Here is a 15,161-nt window from a genome sequence, read left to right as displayed (position 1 = left end):
TGCTAACCTCAAGGTCAGCAATTCAAAACTACCAGCCATTCCGCAGAAGAAAGATGAGATTTTCTGCTCCCATAAAGATTTACAGCCTTGGAAACAGTATTCAGGGTTGCTATGAGTTGGGATGGAATCCACAGCACCCCACCACCACCAGCTACTTCGAAGGAGAAAGATGAGGCTTTCTGCTCCTGTAAAGATTTACAGCCTCGGAAATCCTCTACAAAGCTTCTGTATCCCAAAGAGGGATGTGCTACCTTCTCCCTTGCATGGTCACCAACCAGGAAACTCCCTAAGTCTCCATCTTCTAAGGCCTATGTCATCATGGCCTCTGAGGCTTAGTCACATCGGGCCTGCAAGCAGTCCCTCTTGGTCTAGTTAGCCCAACTCATTTGCCTCAGGTGTGTTCAAACACCAGGAATCAAGACCAAGCACCATGTAACTTTTTGCAAGGTGTGGAAAGGAGAAGAATCAGTCCCACTGCTACCCCCAAAAGAGCCCAGGCTGGTGGGCTCTTAGACAAGAGACAGGAAGGGTGCAGTGACAAAGAGATGTATCAAGGGCTATAGGAGTAGGTCAAGAATGAAACCTGACCCATCAAAAAACATCTGACTAATTATGCTTACTGCCCAGAAGAGGAACAGAGGCCTGAGAACAGGGGCTTCCCTAAAATCACTCCACAGGTATGCTGACTTTGGGGCAGGCCAGAGCAGTTCTCACCACATCTCTCGCCTCTGAAGTTGCTGACTGAGCTGACACGCCCTTTCTTTAAAGATGGAGGCCATGCTGGCTGCAGGAGATGCTCAGCGGCTGCGCACAACTCTTGGGAACCCTACTCAGTACTCCTTCTCAGTCTAAAGGGGCGCTTTGATGTTGAAGAAAGGCACTAGCCATCTGGAATGTCTGCAGAGAAATGAAGTCATGAAGAAGTTACAAAATTGTCAGCCAGGCCCAGAGCAGATGGGCTGCAAGACAGTGGGGACTACTACAGAGTCTTGGCTGCTGGTGTGAGGACCAGCTTTTGGAAGTAGTAGCTGGAGAAAATGTTTGGGACTAAAGGCTGAATATGATCAGTTCTCTCTCTGAGGCCCTTGGCAGCTGGGCCTAGGAGAGGACCACACTCCTCCCCATTTCTAGAGTCTTCTCTTCCCTCAACCCTCTTACCAGGACCTCACCTTCCTCCATCTCCTTTTATTTCATTTCTACATTGTAATTTGCTTATTCTAGTTTTCCATCTCTCTTTCTTCTTGGAAAAAACACAAGATTTAAGGCCCAGGCTTTGAGAAGAATTTTAGTTTCGTGAAGAGAGCAGGCTCAGGCATCAGAGAGGCTAGGCTGTGTTTTCTGGCAGACTCTGTGGGCTTTATACCCATATTTCCCTCCAAGTATAGATGCCTGGTGTGCTGTTGTAGGATCAGCAATGGACTGTAAACCACAAGGCTGGTAGTTCAAACCCACTAGCTGCTCCCTGGAAACTCTATACAGGGTCGCTATGTTGTTGTTGTTAGGTGCCATTGAGTCAGTACCGACCCATAGCGACACTATGCACAGCAGAACAAAACACTGCCCGATCCTGGGCCAACCTCACTACTGTTGCCACGCTTGAGTCCATCGATGCTGCCACTTAGTTAATCCATCTAGTTGGGGGTCTTCCTGTTTTTCTCTGACCCACCACCTTACCAAACATGATATCCTTCTCCAGAAACTGGTCCCTCCTGACAATATGTCTGACGTATGAGAGGCAAAGTTTGGCCATCTTGGCCTCCAAGGAGCACTCTGGCTGCACTTCTTCCAAAACGGACCTATTGGTTCTTTTGGCAGCCCATGGCACTTTCAATACTCTCCTCCAACACTGTAACTCAAAAGCATCAATTCTTCTATGGTCTTCCATAGTCACTGTCCATCTTTCGCATGCATATGAGGTTATTGAAAATATCATGGCTTGGGTCAGGCACACCTTAGTCCTCAAGCTGACATCTTTGCTCTTCAATACTATAAAAAGGTCTTGTACAGTAGATTTGCCTAATGCAATATGTCGTCTGATTTCTTGACTGCTGCTTCCATGAGTGTTGATAGTTGATCCAAGAAGAATGAAGTCCTTGACAACTTCAATCTTTTCTCTGTTGATAGAAAGTTGTTTATTGGTCCAGTGGTGAGGATTTTTGTTTTCTTTACATTGAGATGTAATCCATACCGAAGGCTGTACTCTTTGATCTTCATCAGTAAATATTTTAAGTTCTTTTCACTTTCAGCAAGCAAGGTTGTATCATCTGCGTATCACAGGTTGTTAATGAGTCTTTCTCCCATCCTGGTGCCACATTTTTCTTCATAGAACCCAGCTTCTCAGATTATTTGCTCAGCATACATGTTGAATAAATGTGGTGAAAGAATACAACTTTGTCACACACCTTTTTTTAAAAATATTTTTATTTTGGATTGAGTGAAAGTTTACAGGGCACATCATCAGCTTCACATTCAACCATTCATATAGCTTGTTTCTGTCGCACACCTTTTTAAATTTTAAAACTTTCAGTGTTCCCATGTTCTGTTTGAACCTCTTGGTCCAGGTACAGATTCCTCATGAGCACAATTAAGTGTTCCAGAATAGTCATATTGCACAATGTTGTCCATAGCTTGTCATGATCCACACAATCGAAAGCCTTCGCGTAGTCAATGAAGCACAGGTAAACATCTTTCTGATATTCTCTTTCAGCCAAGATCCATCGGACAGTGATATCCCTCGTTCCATGGCCTCTTCTGAATCCAGCTTGAACCTCTGTAAGTTCTCTGTCAACGTATGATTGTAGCTGTTTCTGTATTACCTTTAGTAAAACTTTACTCACATGGGATATCAAAGAGACTGTCCGATGATTTCTGCATTCCACTGGGTCACCTTGCTTTGGAATGGGCACAAATATGGATCTTTTCCAATCAGTCGGCCAAAAAGTTGTCTTCCAAATTTGTTGATGGAGATGAGTGAGTGCTTCCTGTGCTGCCTCAGTTGGAACCAATTAGAAAGTTACTGATGAAGCGCTGAGAGCAAGGCAGGTGGGGGCAGTCAGGAGCCACAGGACAGATGGTCCTTGGTTGGGTACCCAAACTCCTGTTTCTCTCCTTATAAAAGATACAGAGCATCAGTCTTCCTGAGCCCACCAGTTATACAATGGCCATGAGGTCACACACCAGGCATTTATCCAAGGAAAGCACCCAGAGTTACACAGTGTATCAGGAACAGAGCTGGGATTAGAACACAGGTCTCCTGGACTCCAGTCTAGGGCTCTCTCTGTGGTATTCTCCAGGTATATGTAAAGTCACAAAACTTGGTTCCACAAACTCTATTTTCTAGTGGCAGTGCCATGGTGCCTACCACAACAAATTCACAGGTCTCACTGTGGAAGATGCAAAGGCATGGGGACTAGAGTATACGACCTGGCACCTCTGGAGGGCTAAGGTTGAGGAGTTGCCTGAAGATGGCAGAGATTTACGGTCAGGTGGCAATGAACTGATGAAGCTAGAGACCCCAGTGTGTTAAGCAAAAAGTTCCTGGGTAGGTCACAAAAAGTACAAACTCTATTTGATAAAGAGAATTTTATCCAAACAAAATAATTTCTGCTCTTTGAAAGACACTGTTAAGAAATAAACAAGCCACACAGCGGAAGAAAATATTTGTACACACATATCTGATAAAAGATTTCCAATGAGACTATTTAAAAGTACTCAATAATATTATTGAATTAAATTCAATAATAAGACAACAAACAACCTAATTTAAAAAAAGGGCAAAAGATCAGAACAAATGTTTCAGCAAAGATATACAGATGACAAGTAAGCAATCAAAAAGATACTCAACATCATAAGTCATTGTTGTTGTTGTTAAGTACCCTGGAGTCGGTTCTGACTCATAGTGACCCTGCACAGGGTTTCTGAGGCTGTAAATCTTTACGGGAGCAGAAAGCCTCATCTTTCTGCCAAAGAATGGCTGGTAGTTTTGAACTGCCAACCTTGAGGTTAGCAGACCGATTCATAACCACTATGCTACCAGAGCTCCTAAGTCATTTAAAGATATACAAATAAACACCATTTCAGCTGCTAACCAAAAGTTTGGAGGTTTGAGTCCACCCAGAGAAGCTTGGGAAGACAGGCTTGGCAATTTACTTCTGAAAATCAGCCAATGAGCTGCAGACTCTGACACACTCATGAAGAGTTGGAGGTCACTTTGTGTTAACTGGTTACTGGTTACACACTGCCAACCTTGTGGGTCAAACTGACCTTATGGTCCACTGCATTTACCTGCAGCACCATACCACACCTACAAATTGTTGACTATGGATAAGCACTGGATTGCTAATTGTAAGGTTGGCGGTTCAAACCCATCAGCAGTTCACTATGAATCAGAACCGACTCAACGACACTTAACAACAACATATCCAATGCTGGTGAAGCTATGGAGCAACTAGATATTTCAAACATTGCTCTGGAGAGTACAAATTGGTACAACCACTATAAAAAACAGGGCAGTGGGTTTTTATGAAGTCAAATATACAGGTGTTATAAGGCCCAGCTATCCCACTTCTAGATATTGATCCTAGAGAAATGAAGACATATTTGCATAAAAAAATCACACCTGAATATGAATGCTTACAGCAACTTTATTCATAACTGTCCCAAACTGGAAACGAAAATGTAAATGGATAAACAAATTGTGGTATAATCATACAGTGGAATACATCTTGGGAAATATAAAGGAAGAAACTACACAGACAGACCTCAAAAGCATTATGTTAAGTGAAAAGGAGCCCGACTCCCCAGATGGCACAGTGAATGATTCTATTTATCCATCACTCTGGAAGAGGCAAGAGGCTAGGGCAGAAATCAGACCAGAGATTGCTAGAGGCTAGGGGTGGGGAGATGGGGAAGAGAGGAGCTACAAAAGGGAGTATTTTGGAGTGATAGAAATAGGCCTGCATTTTGCTCTGGTAGTAGTCAAATGACTGTCAAAATTCACAAAACTGTATACTTGCAAAGGGTGCATTTTACTATGAACAAACAATACCTCCCTAAGCTAGAAAAAAATTAAGGTTGTTACATTATTGAATCATAAAATCAACAGAGTGGGTCATAACTGGTAAGTATAGTGTGCTGTGAATATGTTAATTCTGTTATGTGTGTGTGTGTTTGTATATGAACTAGATCATGACATAAAATATATTTTCATACTTTGAGTTGTGATTTAAAAAAAAAAAAAGCTCATGATCGCTTTCAGAACAAGTCTCCCAGCCACAGCTCTGCTGTATATCCATTGTCTAGCAAATAGTAGGTGCTGCTGGGATTAGGGGGGGAATAGATAGGGAGGAAATGAGCATTTACTGCACTTTTATTCAAATCCAAGCCCTTCACACTTATCAGGCCTTTTAGATTTTATGGTAATCCTATGAAGAAGGCTTCAGACTCTGTCTAGCTGACATGGATACGGAGACTTGGAAGAACCAGTGGCTTGCACAGGGCACAGAGTCAGTGTACAGAGAGCCCATTTTCATCCTATTGCATGGGTTGCTAGGAATTGCTATATCAACAAGAGGTTGTAATAGCTTTAAAACATTTGAGAATATCCCCGAAGCAGCAGTTTAACCCTCTACTCCTGAGACTATGGCCAACTGGAACTAAATTCACCCCCATGCCTCAGCCTCCAGGCAAATGATTTGTTGTTGTTAGGTACCATTGATTTGTCACTCATAGTGACCCTATACAGGGTTTCCAAGGAGCAGCTGGTAGATTTGAACCTTCACACCAGAACTTTACAACTGAGAAAGTAAGGCTCAGAGAGGTTAGGTAACCTGCCCGAGGTGGTGGCAGAATCAGGATTCACATCTAAACCTAGATCTGTCAGACTGCAAAGTTCTTGGTTTGAATGATATTCTGTTTTGGGCCTTCAGCAGCCAAGGCCTATGGGCAGGGTCTGTCACTCATGGCTGCCATGCTAATTTGATGTTGTTCTACACAAAGGCCATGGGGCAGAGAATCAGTATTTCCTGAGCACCTAGGATATGCCCTAAGTTATGTGAAGCATTTCCCTTGTAGATTATTTCATTAAAATACCACACTATAATTATCTCAATTTTTAGGATCATAAAACTGAAGCAGAGTGGTAAGGTCAGTTGCTGGGAATCACTTAACTAAAGGAGGCAGACCCGAATCCCAACTGAAGTCTCTCTCCAAACCTGTGCTCCTTAGACAGCATATGGTATGACATTTTATTAAGCAGGGTAAATAGGATTTGACTATATAGATACCTGTAATCCTGGTGTGACACTACAGAATAAGCACTGGACTGCAAACCAGAAGGTCAGTGGTTCAAACCTACCAGATGCTCCTTGGAAACTCTATACATTGTCACTATGAGTCAGAACCAACTTGACAGCACTTAACAACAATGCTTCTGAGAGGAGGACTAAATATTCTAAGCTTGTTTTTCTTAAATTAATTACAGAGTAGTTGGTGTATTGTCCTAATCCAAATTTTAGAATTATTTTTCTCAAAAGAAAAGTGTTAAACAGATTAAAAATTTAATTTGGAAAAAAAATCAATGAGAGTTTTGAAACCTGAAAGGATATTTGAAAAAGAATAGATATCTTGGTACACAAAATACCCTAACCCAATTTTGTGGAGTTGCTTCTGACTCACAGTGATGCTATAGAACACAGTCGAATTGCCTCGTAGGGTTTCCAAGGCTGTAAATCTTTTACGAAAGCAGGCTGTCTCATCTTTCTCCCACAGGTGAGTTCGAACCACCAAACTTTTGGTTACCAGTTCAATGCTTAACCCACTTACACTTTAATGTTGTTGTTGTTGTTAAGTGCCGTCAACTTGGTTCCGACCCAAAGCGACCTTATATAGGGTTTCTGAGGAGCAGCTAGTAAGCTTGAACCACTGACCTTATGGTTAAAACTGACTCTGCAGTCCTGCGCATTAACCCACAGCGCCACACCACGACTCCTATAATTTAGTTTCTGTTGCTGTTGTTAAGTGCTGTCGAGTCGGTTGCGACCCATAGCGACCCTGTATAGGGTTTCCAAGGAGCAGATGGTGAGCTCGAACTGCTAACCTTGCTGTTCAAACAGCTTTGCAGTGTGGCGCATTAACCCACAGTGCTACACCAGGACTCCTCAGGTATTAAATCAGATAGTAAAGCCGCAACACTTTAAACTGTGAAATTAACACAACGAAATGGGAAGGGGTATTTATTATAAATGTATGGATGAGAATGGCTACCAATTTTTTTTAAAATGAATACATTACATATTGATTCTTACACAACTCTGGGATCCATGCAGGACAGAATATTATCTTCATTTCATAGACCTAAATCAGACTCAGATACCCAGAAGAACCAGTCCTCTGAAGAGAATGTAGGGTATTTTTCAATCCAGGTCAAGTGGAAGACGAAAGTCACTCACAGAAGTCCTATAAAAGCCTGTCCCCTCATGGAGCCCTGGCAGCAGGCATGGGCTCTTCTGCCATTTCTTCTTTCCCTACATTACCACTCACCAAGCTCTGCAACGAAAAGGCTTCCTGTGAAATCTGCTCCCTTTGACTATCAGGGTGGACTAGCTGGTGTAACAAGCACAAAACAAGAAACCTATTAATAAATATATCTGTCAGTCTTTATCACTTTATCTTATCTTTTCCAAATTCTATTCACTAAAAGTTTAGGTCTGAAAATGACCTAAACCAGTACATCTGATTCTAGATCTTAGTTTCTAAATGTCATCTCCTATGAAAAGAAACCTGGGCTCTTGGAGAAACTGATCATTCCAAGAGTTGGACAAAAAAATTTCAAGGTGAGTCTCTTGTCTTGATAGTCTTGGATTAATCTTGTCAGAAAGCAGAGAAATAAAAGACAAATTGTTGTTAATTGTTATTGTTAAGTGCCATTGTGATCCTGTATTGGTTTCTGAGGATTGGCTGGTGAGTTTGAACCACTGACCTTGCGGTTCAAACTGACCTTGCGGTCAAGTGCTTATCCTACAGCGCCACACCAGGACTCTAAAAAATGAATGAGGCCATGTAAAAAGGACATAGGAACTCGCCTGAAGGGATTCCCATTTGCCAAATTTGGGATTATTTGAGTATCAAAAAGAATGATGGTAATAGATTATAACATACTGAATGAAAAATATATGCCATGAGTCCATGTTTCTCCAAAAGGAAAAAGGAGAGGGGAAGGAAGTGAAGAGAAATAAATAGAGGGAAAAATCATTCTTCTATGAAGAATGCCTACTAATGAGCATAGATGAAATGGCAGAACTAGAAAATTACTATCAGCAACCCCCAATGTAATCACTGACTCAGGCAAAGGCCATGAATGGATGTGGAGAGAAAGGTTATCAGAAAAACAGAATTCCAACAGTCTCAAAGAATGACTCCACAGATACATTATTAATTACAAAGGTTAAAAAAAAAAAACTTACCCTGACCATTACCTTAGCCAATGACCAAACTTTGCATTCACAGACAGAACCCACCCTTTACTGCTAATGATTCCGACTCCTAGTGAGCCTACAGGACAGAGAGGCCTACAGAACGACCCCAGAGGGCCGACCCGAAGACAATACACCTTTAAAATAAGCAGACTGTCACCATCTTTCTCCCATGAAATGGCCAGTGGGTTCAAACTCCTAATCTTTAGGTTAGCACCCAAATGCTTAACCACTGCACCACCAGGGCTCCTTATCACAGACAGCAGGATCCTGATAACATAGGCCTTCTGATGTAATACAATAGCCAAAGAAGATGCAACCTGGGCTCTGACACCAAAAGAACTAGATAGCATCAAGCTCTGAAAAGGACTACATCAGAAGGTCCTGGACTAGTTGTACAGCAATTGTACAGCAATTGGCAGACCCTTCAGGTCTAGAAATGAACTTACCCCCAAGGCTCAATTTTCAGCCAAACAACAGATCTATTAAGGGACCAGTTAGTACTACTGAAGTATGCATACCTTAGAATAATCAACCATTTAAGATCAAAAGAGCAACTTCTACCCAAAGACAGAGTTGAGAAGGCACTAAGGGTTAGGGAAGAATGAATGGAACAGGAAACACAGGGAGGAAGTGATGGTCCATTGTGGGGATTGCAACAGTAACATGAAACAAAGCATGTATGAATTGTTGAATGGAAAACTGATCTGCATATTAAACTCTCATGCAATTCACAATAAAAAGTTTAAAAGAAATTCTAATCTGAATTTAATAACTGGGAAACCAAACAAATTTAAAAAATGTGGAGGGGCTCTATTCAGATTAAAAAAACTTTTTAAAGTGATCAACCAAATGTATGCACCTTGGCTAGATTCTAAATTAAGCAAAATAAAAAGCTATAGAAAATCTTTTTTTGGCAACTGGAGAAATATGAATTGTTGCTATTATATGGGGTTTCCGAGGGTGTAAATTGTCTGTGAGAGCAAAAGGTCTCATCTGTCTACCTCAGAGCAGCTGCTGGGCTCCAAACACCAACCTTGTGGTTCACAGTCCAGGGCCTGAATCAACTGTTAATTACATAATCTGGTGTAGTGGTTACAAATCAGGCTGCGAACTTCAGGGTCAGCAGTTCGAAACTACCAGCTGTTCTGAGGGAGAAAGATGAGGCTTTCTGCTCCCGTAAAGATTTACAGCCTCGGAAACCCTATTCAGGGTTACTATGAGTCGGAACCAACTCCACAGCACTTAACAACAACAACAACAACTTGTTCTACATTTTCCTAGGTTTGATAAACAGTACTGGGGTTATGTAGAAGAACGTCATTACTGGAAGATGCATAAAGAATTTAGGGGTAAACTGTCAAGATGTCTGTAACTCTTTTTTTCTCCTTCTTTTGAACTGTTGTTAAAAAAAAAAAAAAAGTAGTATAATTTACCAATTCAGCATTTTCCAAGGTGTACAATTTAATGATATCATTTAATCATGTGCAACCATCATGAATAATCATTGTCAAATTTTCCATCACCATAAACAGAAAACTCACTGCTTCCTAAACAATGACTCCCCTTGTGATCTACTTTAAAAAGTTGTTGTTGCTCTTAGGTGCCATTGAGTCTGTTCTGACTCATAGCGACCATATGCCAAACAGACTGAAACACTGCCCAGTTCTGCACCATCCTCACTATCCTTGTGACACTTGAGTCCATTGTGACAATCCATCTCATTGGGGGTCTTTCTCTTTTTTGCTGATCCTCCACTTTACCAAGCATGATGTCCTTCTCCAGGGACTGGTCCCTCATGACAATCTGTCTGAAGTATGACAGACAGTCTTGCTATCCTGGATTTCAATGAACATTCTAGCTGTACTTCTTCCAACACAGATTTGTTTGCTTTTGTGACGGCCCATGGTACTTTTAATATTCTCCTTCAACATCCTAACTCAAATGAATCAAATTTTCTACAGTCATCCTTACTCAATGCCCAACTTTAACATGGATATGAGGTTATTGAAAATACCATGGCTTGGGTCAGGGACACCTTAGTCCTCAAAGTGACATCTTTGCTCTTGAATACTTTAAAGAGGTCTTGTGTAGCAGGTTTGCCTAATGTAATACATCTTTTGATTTCTTTTTTTTTTTTCTTAAATGATTTATTGTGAATTATGTGACAGTTTACATGGGAGAACATTAGTTTTATATTCATTCTATTGTATTGCCATGGTTACAATCCCCTCCATGCAATCCTTCCCCCGTGCCCCCCAGGTCTTCAGCACACAGTCGCTCTCCCTCTCTGGGTCTAGAGTCTCCAGCTGCTTCATAGCTCCATATGATCATCTCTGGCTCCATTTCAGGCATCACTGCTTCTCTGGGTAGGGGCCCGCCCTCTGCTCTTCTACCTTGATGGTCCTAGGGACCTCCGCTCCTAGACTGAAAAGTCAATCACTCCCCTCCTTGCTATAAAACGTCCACCCTTACATTTCCAACCCTCACAGTCAGTCCTGATGACAATTATTCACTATTGTTATCACAAGAGATCCGTCTGCATTTCGTTGCATCAGCCCCACCTAGTCAGATTGAATATTACTCACTGGAGATTCTACCTTCCTCCAGGCCCTCTGGATCTAGGGTCCCTCTTGAAAGCTTGTAAGCCAGTCACTTCTTGCCTTTGTAGCCCCCCATCCCCCATTTTGGGTAGCCAATGTCTAAGTTGCCCATCCCTGTCTACTCTGTGTGTGGAGTGGGTGGGAATGATTCTTGCTGTAAGGACTTGTTCCCTCTTTTGAGCCACTGCTTCCATAGGTGTAGGTCAAGTTCATCAAATTGTATGAGAATGTATATATATATATTTTTTTTCCTCTTCTTTTTACTTCTGGTTGAGCTCCGATCATCCAGTCATCGAAGCCAGGGCAAGTAGATATTATCTGCAAGTGTGGGTGTTCTTATGCATATGCCCTCTCTTCTTATCAGCTGGATGCTTCACTCTCCACTCTAGTCCTCTGTGGCTATGTCACTGACTCTGGGCCCAAGAGTCCCCAGGTCTTGCCACACTGCTGGCCAACCAGGTTTTCACCCGGGTTCACAGAAGGCTATTGAACGTTGTAGGGCTTAGCTCACCGCTTCATTGCTGTTTTTCCCTCATTTCTCCTTATTGGTGTCGAGCGTGGTCACCAATCACAGCGTGTATTTCCATTGAGTTTTAGTCTTGGAAGGGGGTTTTCTCTGAGGGGACCCGACCACTTGCCTTGATGTTTTCTGGGCAAGCATGTTGCTTGTTCTTGTAGTAACAGCCGGTCTGCCCACGTTGCTTTATATTCCTCCCATAGGTCTTTCTTTCAAGAAGTATCCTCCATTCTTCTAGCCACTCCAGGTTGGTCTGCTTGTCCTTTTAAGTGGGAATTTCCTGCCTCTGGAGATCTGGATGTGGTTCAGGCTTCCACCTATAGTCCCATGTATTGCAGAGGCTCCGCAGGAAGCCTCCTTCACTGGGCACGCTGTAGCCCCATTTTAGGTGTTCCAAATCTTTTGATTTCTTGACTGCTGTTTCTATGACTATTGATGTTGGATCCAAGCATAATGAAGTATCTGAGAACTTCAATCTTTTCTTCATTTATCATGCTATTTATTGACCCAGTACTGACGATTTTTGTTTCCTTTACATTGAAGTGCAACTCATACTGAAGGCTTTGCAGTTGTTGGGTTGTTTTTTTTTTTTCAATGAAAGAATGTATTAATTTCTGATGCCAGAAGAGTTAAGATATTATCTACATTTTCTTATCAAAGTTTTTCCAAAAGTAACCAAAGGAGCTGTGATAGCGTAGTGAATTCTGAGTTGGGCTGCTAACCTCAAAGTCAAATATACCAGCTGGTCCGTGGAGAAAGAAGAGGCTTTCTGCTCCGTAAAGATTTACAGCATTGGAAACCCTATACAGGGTCGCTATGAGTCAGGATCGACTCAATGGCCCTTAACAACAAGAACAACAACAGGAGTTACCATGATACGCCTTTTCTTTATTTAAATGTTTTATTGTGAATTATGTGGTAGTTTACATGGGAGAACATTAGCTTTACATTCATCCTATCATATATTGTTTCATTGCCATGGTTACAATCCCCTCCATGCATCATCAAAGGGTACACCCTGCAAGCCTGCCCCCCAGTCATCAGCACCCAGCCACTCTCCCTCTCTGGGTCTAGAGTCCCCAACCACTCCATCTCTCTATATCATCATCTCTGCCTCCATCTCTGGCATCACTGTTTCTCTGGGTAGGGTCCCGCACTCCACTCTTCTCCACTGATGGTCCCAGGGGCCTCCACTCCTGGGCTGCAAAGTCAACCACTTCCTTCCTTTTGCTACAACAACGTCTGCCTTTACATTTTCAACCCTCACAGTCAGTCCTGATAGCAATTATTCACTATTGTACCACATGAATGCTATCCACATCTCCTTTCACCAGCCCTGCCCAGACAGATTGGATACTGCTTGGTGGAGAGTCTACCTTCCTCCTCGCCCTCTGGATCTAGGCTCCCTCTTGAAAGCTTGTAAGCCAGTCATGATGTGTCTTTTAAATGCTATCTGTTCCTAAATAAATCTATGACTCATAATTAATTTGATAATATGTTGTTGTTGTTGTTAGGTGTCCCCAACTCACAGAGACCCTATGTACACCAGGATAAAACACTTTTCCTGTTCTGGGCCATCCTCACAATTGTTACGTTTGAGCCCATTGTTGTGGCACTGTGTGAATCCATCCCACAGAGGTCTTCCTGTTTTTTTGCTGACCCTCTACTTTACCAAGCACGATGTCTTTTCCTAGAGAATGGTCCCTTTTGATAACACGTCAAAAGTATAAAGACAGGCTCAGCAGCAGTATGCCTAGGCCATTTGGTCCAGTCCATATTTCGAAGAAGCCCACAAACTACTCCATTACCCCTACCACCCACATGGTGGGAAAGAAAAAATGGATCCTAGGCTCAGGTGACACAGACTCCAGAGTGAGCTGCCTAGCCGAGCACCGGAAGGGGAGAAGTGGGCTGGAGGAGGGAAGCCACCTGGTTTGGCATGAATTCGCAACTTACACAGCAAAAAGTATTCTCTCATCTGCTGCAGAACCCCAACAACCACCATCATTTTCCATCCTCTTCCAGAATTTTCCTTCGCCCTAAGCGCATTCCCCTGCTTCATCTTGTGGGTTTCCTCAGGCTCAAGCATTCTATTTCAATCACCCTCTTCCTTTTGGTTTTCCTGCTTCTCACAAAAAAGCCCTGGTGGTGCAGTGGTTATAGTGCTTGCCTGCTAACCAAAAGTTAGACAGTCTGCTCCCGTAAAGATCACAGCATTGGAAGCCCTATCAGGCAGTTTTATTTTATCAGCAGTGGAGTGGTTATGAGTTGGGTTGTGAACCCCAAGGTCAGCAATTCTAAACTACCAGTTGTTTCATTGAGGCTTTCTGCTCCAGTAAAGAAATACAGCCTCAGAAACCCTAGAAAGCATCGCTGAGTTGGAACTGACTCCACCGCACACCACCACCATCAACACCACAGGGTCACTATGAGTCGGAATCAAGGTGAAGGCAGAGGGTTTGTGTTTTGGCTTCACACAATTATAAACAAAGGCCTTTCAAATACATCTCATTTAAGTCTCTCAATAATCCTGGAAGGACTGTCTTACATGTCAGCATTCAGAGGAGCTGATGTCATCACATAACCTGCAAGGGGCCCTGAAGGGTTTACAAACTGAGCTCTGGACATCTAAACTCTTGTTTCATCCTTGCCACCCACTTCAGACTAAGTCTGTATAGGGGGGAAAAAGCAGCGTATTTGGACAAAGAGTCTTGATTTTTGGGCAAATCACTTCACTTCTTAGAGCCTCACGTTCCTCACCTGTAAACAAACATGGGGACGCCTCTACTTTAAGGGCTGTGAAGGTTGAATGAGATCATGTTTGACGCACTGAGCTCAAGGGAAGATTTCTTTATTTTTAGTCACAAGGAAAAGAAGGTATTCTGTGCATCCTTGGGCACGGGGTTCTCCAGAAGGAGGAAGGATCTCTTTCATCTCTGACTCTGCTTTTCGCCCACCTCACCCAATCAACCCAGACTTGATTCATCGGCTTTCCTGGCACCCACTCCTTAGTCCTGGCGTCCCCTTTTCCTTCCAACAAGTGACCCCTTCTCACCTTGCCTTACTCACCACAAACTCCTCCCACAGCACGGACCCTAATAATCCGGGCTTTTCCCACTATCGCTAAACATCCTGGCCCCTCCCACTGGGTCCGCCCCCTCTTTAAACCCCACCTCCTTTTCCTTCCCTTCTCCTCGACCAGGTCCTCTCCCCGAAGCCACAGACCTTGCCGTCCCCATTTCACAGATGGGAACGGCGAGGCTGGAATAGATAACCTTCCGGTACGACCAGTGCTCAGATAGGCACGCGTCCCTTCATCGCCCATACCCGTGCCTTGCGCCCCCGGCCGAGCCTCACCCACCTCCTGCCCTGGCTCAGCAATCTCCCCTCCGCGGGCGATCAGCGCAGCTTCGCAAGGGGTAGGGAGGGCCGGAGCCCAGCCTAGGGGCGTGGCGGCCCGGGAGGAGTGCATTGCATTCGGGGACGAGTAGTTTTCCCTGGGCCCTTTACCACTGAGTGGGACGAGAGCGAACTTCATCTCCCAAGAGGCATTGCGGGGAGGAGCCACGC

General features: G+C 43.3%; 1 protein-coding gene across 1 annotated transcript in view; it reads right to left on the bottom strand.

The window, feature by feature from the left end:
* Window positions 1-14,989, bottom strand: part of KCTD21 (potassium channel tetramerization domain containing 21) — a 17,489-nt gene extending 2,500 nt beyond the window's left edge. Inside the window, exon 1 of the mRNA XM_006864987.1 lies at window positions 14,953-14,989. The gene's annotated coding sequence lies outside the window, so the exon portion shown is untranslated. The remainder of the gene's footprint in view (window positions 1-14,952) is intronic.
* Window positions 14,990-15,161: the final 172 nt, after the last annotated feature.

The sequence above is a fragment of the Chrysochloris asiatica genome, unplaced genomic scaffold (genome assembly GCF_000296735.1).
Source record: "Chrysochloris asiatica unplaced genomic scaffold, ChrAsi1.0 scaffold00074, whole genome shotgun sequence".
NCBI lineage: Eukaryota > Metazoa > Chordata > Mammalia > Afrosoricida > Chrysochloridae > Chrysochloris > Chrysochloris asiatica.
The sequence above is the reverse complement of the archived record's forward strand: the minus strand, read 5'-3'. Positions and strand labels throughout refer to the sequence as shown.